At 44.3% G+C, this 8,357-nt stretch overlaps 1 protein-coding gene across 2 annotated transcripts in view; it reads left to right on the top strand.

Moving 5' to 3' along the window:
* Window positions 1–7,996: 7,996 nt before the first annotated feature.
* Window positions 7,997–8,357, top strand: part of nop14 (NOP14 nucleolar protein homolog (yeast)) — a 55,088-nt gene continuing 54,727 nt past the window's right edge. The window contains exon 1 of one of the 2 annotated variants that reach the window (XM_043703789.1): window positions 7,997–8,103. The gene's annotated coding sequence lies outside the window, so the exon portion shown is untranslated. Of the gene's footprint in view, window positions 8,110–8,357 lie in introns of both variants that reach the window. The other variant, XM_043703795.1, reaches the window with a different exon arrangement.

Genomic DNA, 8,357 nt, shown 5'->3' with positions numbered 1-8,357 from the left:
CCTTCTTACGAGCTCTATCCACCTGAGTGGCAACTTTCAAAGACCTATGAACATAGACCCCAAGATCTCTCTGTTCCTCCACCTCACTAAGAACCCTATCGTTAACCCTGTATTCCGCATTCTTATTTGTCTTTCCAAAATGGACAACCTCACACTTGGCAGGGTTGAACTCCATCTGCCACTCTTCAGCCCAGCTCTGCATCATATCCAAGTCCCTTTGCAGCCGACAAGAGCCCTCCTCACTATCCACAACTCCACCAATCTTCGTATCATCTGCAAATTTACTGACCCACCCTTCGACTCCCTCATCCAAGTCATTAATAAAAATTACGAACAGCAGAGGACCCAGAACTGATCCCTGCGGAACTCCACTTGTAACTGGTCTAACAGGGAAGGCAGTTGAACTCAGGGCTTGGTTAGGAACATGGGACTGGGATATCATAGCAATTACAGAAACATTGCTCAGGGATGGACAGGAGTGGCAGCTTAATATTCCAGGATACAAATGTTATAGGAGGGATAGAAAAGGGGGCAAGAAAGGAGGATTCTGAAGACACGGTCCGAGACATCTCGGACCCTGGCACCCGGGAGGCAACAAACCATCCGAGAGTCTCACCCATGCCCACAGAATCGCCTGTCCGTCCCTCTAACATTCATCTTGCATTTAACCCGTCTAGTCATAGATTTGTACAGCATGGAAACAGGCCCTTCAGTTCAACTCATCCATGCTGGCCAGATATCCAAAATAAACCTATTCCCATTTGCCAGCATTTGGCCCATATCCCTCCAAACCCTTCCTATTCATATATCCACCCAGATGCCTTTGGCCTATGTATCGAGCCACTGGAGATGGGGGAGATACTAAACATGTACTGTGGAGAAGGACATGGAAGATATAGAATGTAGGAAAATAGATGGTGACATCTTGAAAATTGTCCATTTTACAGAGGTGGTGGTGTTGGATGCTTGAAACGCATAAAAGTGGATAAATCCTCAGGACCTGTACAGTGTACCTGAGAACTCTGTGTGAAGCTGGAGAAGTGATTGCTGGGTCCCTTGCTGAGATATTTGTATCACTGATAGTCACAGGTGAGGTGCCAGAAGACTGGAGGTTTGCTAACATGATGCCACTATTTAAGAAAGGTGACAAGGAAAAGCCAGGGAACTATAGACCGGTGAGTCTGACATCGGCTGTGGGCAAGTTGTTGGAGGGAATCCTAAGGGACAGGATGTACATGTATTTGGAAAGGCAAGGACTGATTAGGGATAGTCAACTTGGCTTTGTACATGGGAAATCATGTCTCACAAACTTGATTGAGTTTTTTGAAGAAGTAACAAACAGGATTTGTGAGGGCAGAGCAGTGGATGTGATCTACATGGACTTCAGTAAGGCGTTTGACAAGGTTCCTCATGGGATACTAGTTTGCAATGTTAGATATTATGGAATACAGGGAGAACTAGCCATTTGGATACAGACCTGCCTCAAAGGTAGAAGACTGAGGGTGGTGGTGGAGAGTTGTTTTTCAGACTGGAGGCCTGTGACCAGTGGAGTACCACAAGTATCGGTGCTGGGTCCACTACTTTTCATCATTTATATAAATGATTTGAAAATGAACATAGGAGGTATGGTTAGTAAGTTTGCAGATTACACCAAAATTGAAGGTGCCTTGGACATTGAAGTACACTGGGATCTTGATCAGATGGGCCAATGTTTTGAGGAGTGGCAGATGGTGTTTAATTTAGATAAATGTGAGGTGCTGCATTTTGGAAAAGCAAATCGGAGCAGGACTTATATACTTAATGGTAAGGTCTGAGGGAGTGTTGCTGAACAAAGAGACCTTGGAGTGCAGGTTCATAGTTTCTTGAAAGTGGAGTAGCAGGTAGATAGGATAATGAAGAAGGTATTTGGCATGCTTTCCTTTATTGGTCAGAACATTGAGTACAGGAGTTGGGAGGTCATGTTACAGCTACATGGAATATTACGTGCAATTCTGGTCTCTTTCCTATCAAAAAGATGTTGTGAAACTTGAAAGGGTTCAGAAAAAATTTCCAAGGATGTTACGGAGAGTGTGTTGCTGGAAAAGCATAGCAGGTCAGGCAGCATCCCAGGAGCAGGCGAATCGATATTTCGGGCATAATCCCTTTATCAGGAATCAGATGAAGGGCTTATGCCCGAAACATCAATTCTCCTGCCCCTCGGATGCTGCCTGACCTGCTGTGCTTTTCCAGCAACACACTTTCGACTCTGATCTCCAGCATCTGCAGTCCTCACTTTCTCCTCCTCCTTTAAAGGATGTTGCCAGGGTTGGAGGATTTGAGCTATAGGGAGAGGTTGAATAGGCTGGGGCTGTTTTCCCTGGATCGTTGGAGGCTGAGGGGTGACCTTATAGAGAGTTATAATATCATGAGGGGCATGGATAGGATAAATAGACAAAGTCTTTTCCCTGGGATGGGGGAGTCCGGAACTAGAGGGCATGGGTTTAGGGTGAGGGAGAAAGATATAACATGGACCTAAGGGGCCAATTTTTCACATAGAGGGTGGTACGTGTATGGAATGAGCTACCAGAGGAAGTGGTACAATTGCAGCATTTAAAAGACATCTGGATGGGTATATTAATGGGTTTAAAGGCATATGGGCCAGGTGCTGGTAAATGGGAGATTAGGTTTGGATATCTGGTCGGCATGAACTCATTCGACAGAAGGGTCTGTTTCCATGCTGTATTTCTCTATGACTGTGTGAAATGTTGTACCGACCTCCACCGCTCCTGCTGGCAGCTCATTCCATACATGCACCACCCTCTGTGTGAAAAAGTTGCCTTTAAGTCCTTTTTTAAAAGCTTAGCCCTCTCACCTTAAATCTAGGCTCTCTAGTTTTGGATTTCCCTACCCTGGGAAATTGCTATGATATCCCAGTCCCATGTTCCTAACCAAGCCCTGAGTTCAACTGCCTTCCCTACCCTTGGCTATGCACCCCATCCATGCCCTTGGCTATGCACCCCATCCATGCCCCTGATGAATTTATAAACTTATATAATGTCACCCCTCAGCCTCTGACGCTCCAAGGAAAAAAGCCCCAGCTTATTCAGTTAGAATTGTATGGATTTCTGCGGGAACTCTCGCATTCTTCTGAACTCCAGTGAATACAATCCTAATCAATTTAATTTCTCTTTATATATGAGTTCTACCATGTCGAGAATCAGTCTGAAAAACCTTCATTGCACTCCCACTAGAGTCAGAACATCCTTCCTCAGATAAGGAGACCAAAACTGACAGAATCTTGCCGAGCCTGGAGCGGTTCAGCTATGAAGACAGCCTAGATAGGCTGGAATTGTTTTCCCGAGAGCAGAGAAAGTTAAGGGGCATCTGTATTTACAGGGGTATGGATACCTTTGCTCATAGTGGAGAGGTCAATAATCAGGGGCATTGCTTTAAGATGAGCAGCAGGAGGTTTATCGAGGATTTAAGAAAATATACTTTCACCCGGATGGTGGGAGGTATTTCAAATTCACTACAAGGGTGTTAAAGGTGAGAACCCTTACAACATTTAAAAAGTATTTAGATGCACACTTGAAATGCCATAACATGCAAAGCTACAGACAAAATGCTGGAAGAGGGCACTGGAATAGATAAGTACTTGATAAATATCAGGGAATTTTTTTTAGATTAGATTAGATTCCCTATAATGTGGAAACAGGCCCTTCGGCCCAACCAGTCCACACCGACCCTCCAAAGAGTAACCCACCCAGACCCATTTCCCTGACTAATACACCTAACACTATGAGCAATTTAGCATGGCCAATTCACCTGACTTGCACATCTTTAGACTGTGGGGGGAAACTGGAGTACCTGGAGGAAACCTGAGGAAGGATGTTCTGACTCTAGTGGGAGTGCAATGAAGGTTTTTCAGACTGATTCTCGACACGGTAGAACTCATGTATAAAGAGGAATTAAATTGGTTAAGATTGTATTCACTGGAGTTCAGAAGAATGCGGGAGATCCCGCAGAAACCCATAAAATTATAACTGAATAAGCTGGGGCTTTTTTCCTTGGAACGTCAGAGGCTGAGGGGTGACATGAATATGATGGGTTGAAGGGCTTCTTTCTGTGCTATAAAACTCTAGGACTCTAATGTGTGGGATTACAATGAATGCAGTCGATTTAATTAAAACTCTTTCATACACTTTCTGTGCATTTTGATTTTCCTTTCAGTAAAAGGAAAAACCTCACAAGGCTGGGAGTCACCAAGTTACCCAGAATTAGCAGCACGGGAACAGGTCACTGGATCTGACTGCTCTAGGCCTCCACACATCCCAAAGAGGAGTCACACTGGACTCAAATTATTTTTTTCCTCTCTGTGCAATTATTTTATACTTATTCATGGGATGTGGGTGTCACTGGCTAGGCCAGGATTTATTATCCATCCTAACTGCCCTTAAGATGGTGGTGATAAACTGGAACAGCTGCATTCTGTTTAACATACAGACATCCACAGTGCTGTTCAGGAGGGAGTTCGGCATTTTGACCCAGTGACAATGAGTCAAAGGAATGGTGATACAATCCCAAATTAAAATATGTGTCACTTGTAGGGGGTACTTGCAACTGGTGGTGTTTCCATGCCCTTGCAACCCTTGTCCTCTTAGAGATCCTGGGTTTGGAACATGCTGTCGAAGGGGTCTTGGAGGGTTACTGCAGTGCATCTTGTAGATGGTGCTGCCATTCTGAGTCAGTGGAGAAGGAAGTGACTGTTAAAGATGACGGATGAGGTGCCCATCGAGGGGCTATTTTGTCCTGGATAGTGCCAGACCTGTTGAGTTTCTTCTGCACTTTATTTCATTCCTTTTCATTTTGTCCAAACAGTTTATTATCCTCTTCCGTCATGCGTCTATCAAGCTTTCCTTTAAATCATCCCAATTTACCCCCGTACAAGCAAGCTGGCTTCATAGAGTCCCTACAACGTGGAAGCAGGCCATTCAGCCCATCACATCCATACTGACCCTCCAAAGAGCATCCCACTCAGCCACACACTATCCCCATTTCTGGCACCATCCTAGGTACAAAGATACCTGGTGCAAAATCTTACATATAAATTAGAAAAATAAAAAATAAAAGTAAAAGTTCAGCATTACAGTCCTAAAGATCTAAAGCAAGGAGTCCAAGCTGGGCTTCACCTTGAAGCTAGGAGTCTGCATTGGGCTTTGAGGTGGGAGTCCATGCTGTGCTTCCTCGAGGCTGGGAGTCTGCACTGGGCTTCCTCATACGTACAACACAGTTCAAAATACGTACAACACAGATGGCCTCCTTCTTCAAGGACCCCTCACTTTCTCCTGGGCTTCCTCAAGGCTGGGAGTCCCTCAAATCTGTGCTGGCTCAACTCTTCACCACTGATGCTATCCGAGGATTGGAGTTAAGTAAAGAGAAAAATGAAAGAAGACAAAGAAACAAAAACATGAAAAGAGAAAAAAGGAAAGAAACCGACAGTGTGGACGGAATCTGGCTTAGGAACCTCACTCCACCACCATCTTAGCTGTAGCTATCTTGCTGTAGAATTTAGTCAAGGTGGCCTCAAAGAGCTTATAGTCAATAAAATACATTTTAAAGAACAATACAACACAGGAACAGGCCCTTCAGCCCACCAAGGCTCGTTAACACAAGATGCCTTTCGAAACTAAAAACTTACTACCTCACCCTGATCTGTATTCCTCTATTCACTGGCTACTCATGTCCCTGTCAAGATGCCTCTTAAACGTTGCACCTGCTTCCACCACCTCCTCTGGCAGCCCATTCCAGGAACTTACCACCCTCTGTGTAAAAATCTTGCCTCTCCTTTAAACATTCCTCCTTTTACCTTAAACTTATGTCTCTAAGTAATAGACATTTCTACCCTGGGAAAAATCGCCAACTATCCACGTCTCTCATAATTTATAAACTTCTATCAGGTTTCCCCTCATCCTTCAATGTTCAACTGAAAACAAACAAAATTTGTCCAATCTTTCCACATAGCTAATACCTTTCAACCAGACCATTTCTGTCTCCTCTCCAAATCCTCAACATTCTTCTGGTCATATGGCATCCAGAACTGTATGCAATATTCCAAATGAGGCCTAATCAAAGTTTTATACACCTGCAACATGACCTGCCAGTTTTTATACTCTATGCCCTGACTCATGAAGGCAAGCATGCCAGATACCTTCTTGACCACCTTACTCACTTGTGTTGCCACTTTCAAGGAAGTGTGGATCTACATGCCTATATCTTTCTGTATATTGATGCTGCTCAAGGTTCTGCCATTTACTTGATTATCCGAATGACACGGGTGGGGAGAATTTCGATTGGTTAATTGAATGCCAGATAACATAGGTTAACCAAGCATCGGGAACTTTGCGATCTTGCCGGATAATCGGAAATTTGGATAATCAAATGCAGGATAATCGAGGTTTCTCTGTACTTTCCAAAATGCATCACTTTGTCCCAATTAAACCCCATCTGCCATTTCTCTGCACAACTGTCCAGCCTACTTATATCATGCTGTCCCCTCCGGTAGCACTCCTCACTATCCAGAGCTTCCCCCAATCTTTGTATCATCCACAAACTTATTAATTAGACCACCTCTATTCTCCTCCAAATAATTTATGTACATTACAAACAACAGGGTTCCCAGCATTGATTCCTGCAGAACACTGCTTGTCACAGGCCTCCAGTCAAAAAAACACCCTTCCACCTCTACTCTGTCTTCTATGGCAAAACCAGTTCTATATTCATCTTACTCGCTCACTGTGAATCCCATGTGACTTTACCTTCTAAATCAGCCTGCCATGAGGGGCCTTGTCAAAGATTTTGTTAAATTCCATACAGACAACATCCATCGCCATGCCCTCATCAATCATCTTTGTCACATCTACAAAAACCTCAATCAGGTTTGTGTGACATGACCTTCCCTGCACAAAGCCATGTTGTCTATCACTGATAAGTTCATATATTTCTAAATGTGAGGGATCTTCTCCAATAGTTTTGCTACCTGTAATTTCCTGGATTATCTCTGTTGCCCTTCTTAAACAAAAGAATAATGTTTAAGTTGTCATTATAGAAAATATCATGGGAATTTGAGCTGAGCAAGCTCACACAAACAGCAATGTGATAAAAACCTGACCACCTGTTTTACACTGACAAAATGTTTCTGTTTTTTCCTCCCAAACTCTTTTTTTTCCTCTCTCATATTCATCACACCTAATCATTTCATGATTCTGTTTTGTTCAAGTGGATCATTAAAATCTTTAAATCAAAATGCAACAATTTTGAGGGAGGATTGAACACATGAATTTTGAAATACCTCCAACAGTTCTCTAAATCTGGCCTCTTGCACCTCTGATTCTATTTGTTGCAGGATCTAGGTCCTAGGTAATAAATTCCCTTTTAATCTACTTTTGACTAAGATTCTGGTCATCATTAATTCATCAAGTCTCCCTCAATAGCACCTTCCAAACTAGTACCAACAAGAGGGAGAAGGACAGCACATGCATGGGAACACCATCACCTACAATTTCCCCTCCAAGCCACACACCACCCTGACTTGGAAATACATCACTGTTCCTTCACAGTTGCTGGGTCAAAACCTGGAATTCCCTCCCTAACAACATTGTGGGTCTACCCAAGGCACTTGAACTGCAGCAGTTCAGGAAGGCAGCTCACCACAAACTTCTCAAGGGGGACAACTAACAAGGGGCAGCCCCTTAAGCCACACCTATGCGGGAGAATATATATAAAAAAACTATTTAACCATCTTATATAACTGAATTTCAATAGTGTGTGATAATGCTCCGAGTAAGTGCGTTTTTGGATGTTTTACTGAAGTTAAAGGTGTTTTATATAAAGATTAAGTTATTGTTGCTCTACATGTGAGGAACTCAGACCAAGGCAGCCAACAGCTTCAGGCGTGCCAGCATTAAAGATGGCGGCCCTCCAATCGGCACAGCCAGCGAGCGGAAATACTTGGCGCGGTGACGTAAGGTCGCGCTGGGGTTGGGACCTTTGACACGAGGCCGGTCTGGGCCTGGCGCGTGGTGGGACGTTGTCGGTCTCCGGGAGTGGGCTGTCTCCTTGGAAACGGTGAGTGTATGTATATATATGTATATGTATGTATGTATGTACGTATGACGGGCTGAGGGAGCAGGCAGTGCCCCGTGTGTGAAACCATCCCCCCACCTCAGCCCCAGCCCCAGCCCCAGCACACCGGGTCCGGGACAGAACCCCCTCCCACCCCCCGCCCCCGCGGCAATCACACCCTCCCCCCACTCCCCACCACATATTCTCAACCCTACACCCACGAAACTCCACCAACACTTTTCAAACCTTCCCACAAC

Source organism: Chiloscyllium plagiosum, chromosome 2 (assembly GCF_004010195.1).
Source record: "Chiloscyllium plagiosum isolate BGI_BamShark_2017 chromosome 2, ASM401019v2, whole genome shotgun sequence".
NCBI lineage: Eukaryota > Metazoa > Chordata > Chondrichthyes > Orectolobiformes > Hemiscylliidae > Chiloscyllium > Chiloscyllium plagiosum.
This window is presented reverse-complemented; position numbering and strand designations above follow the sequence as displayed.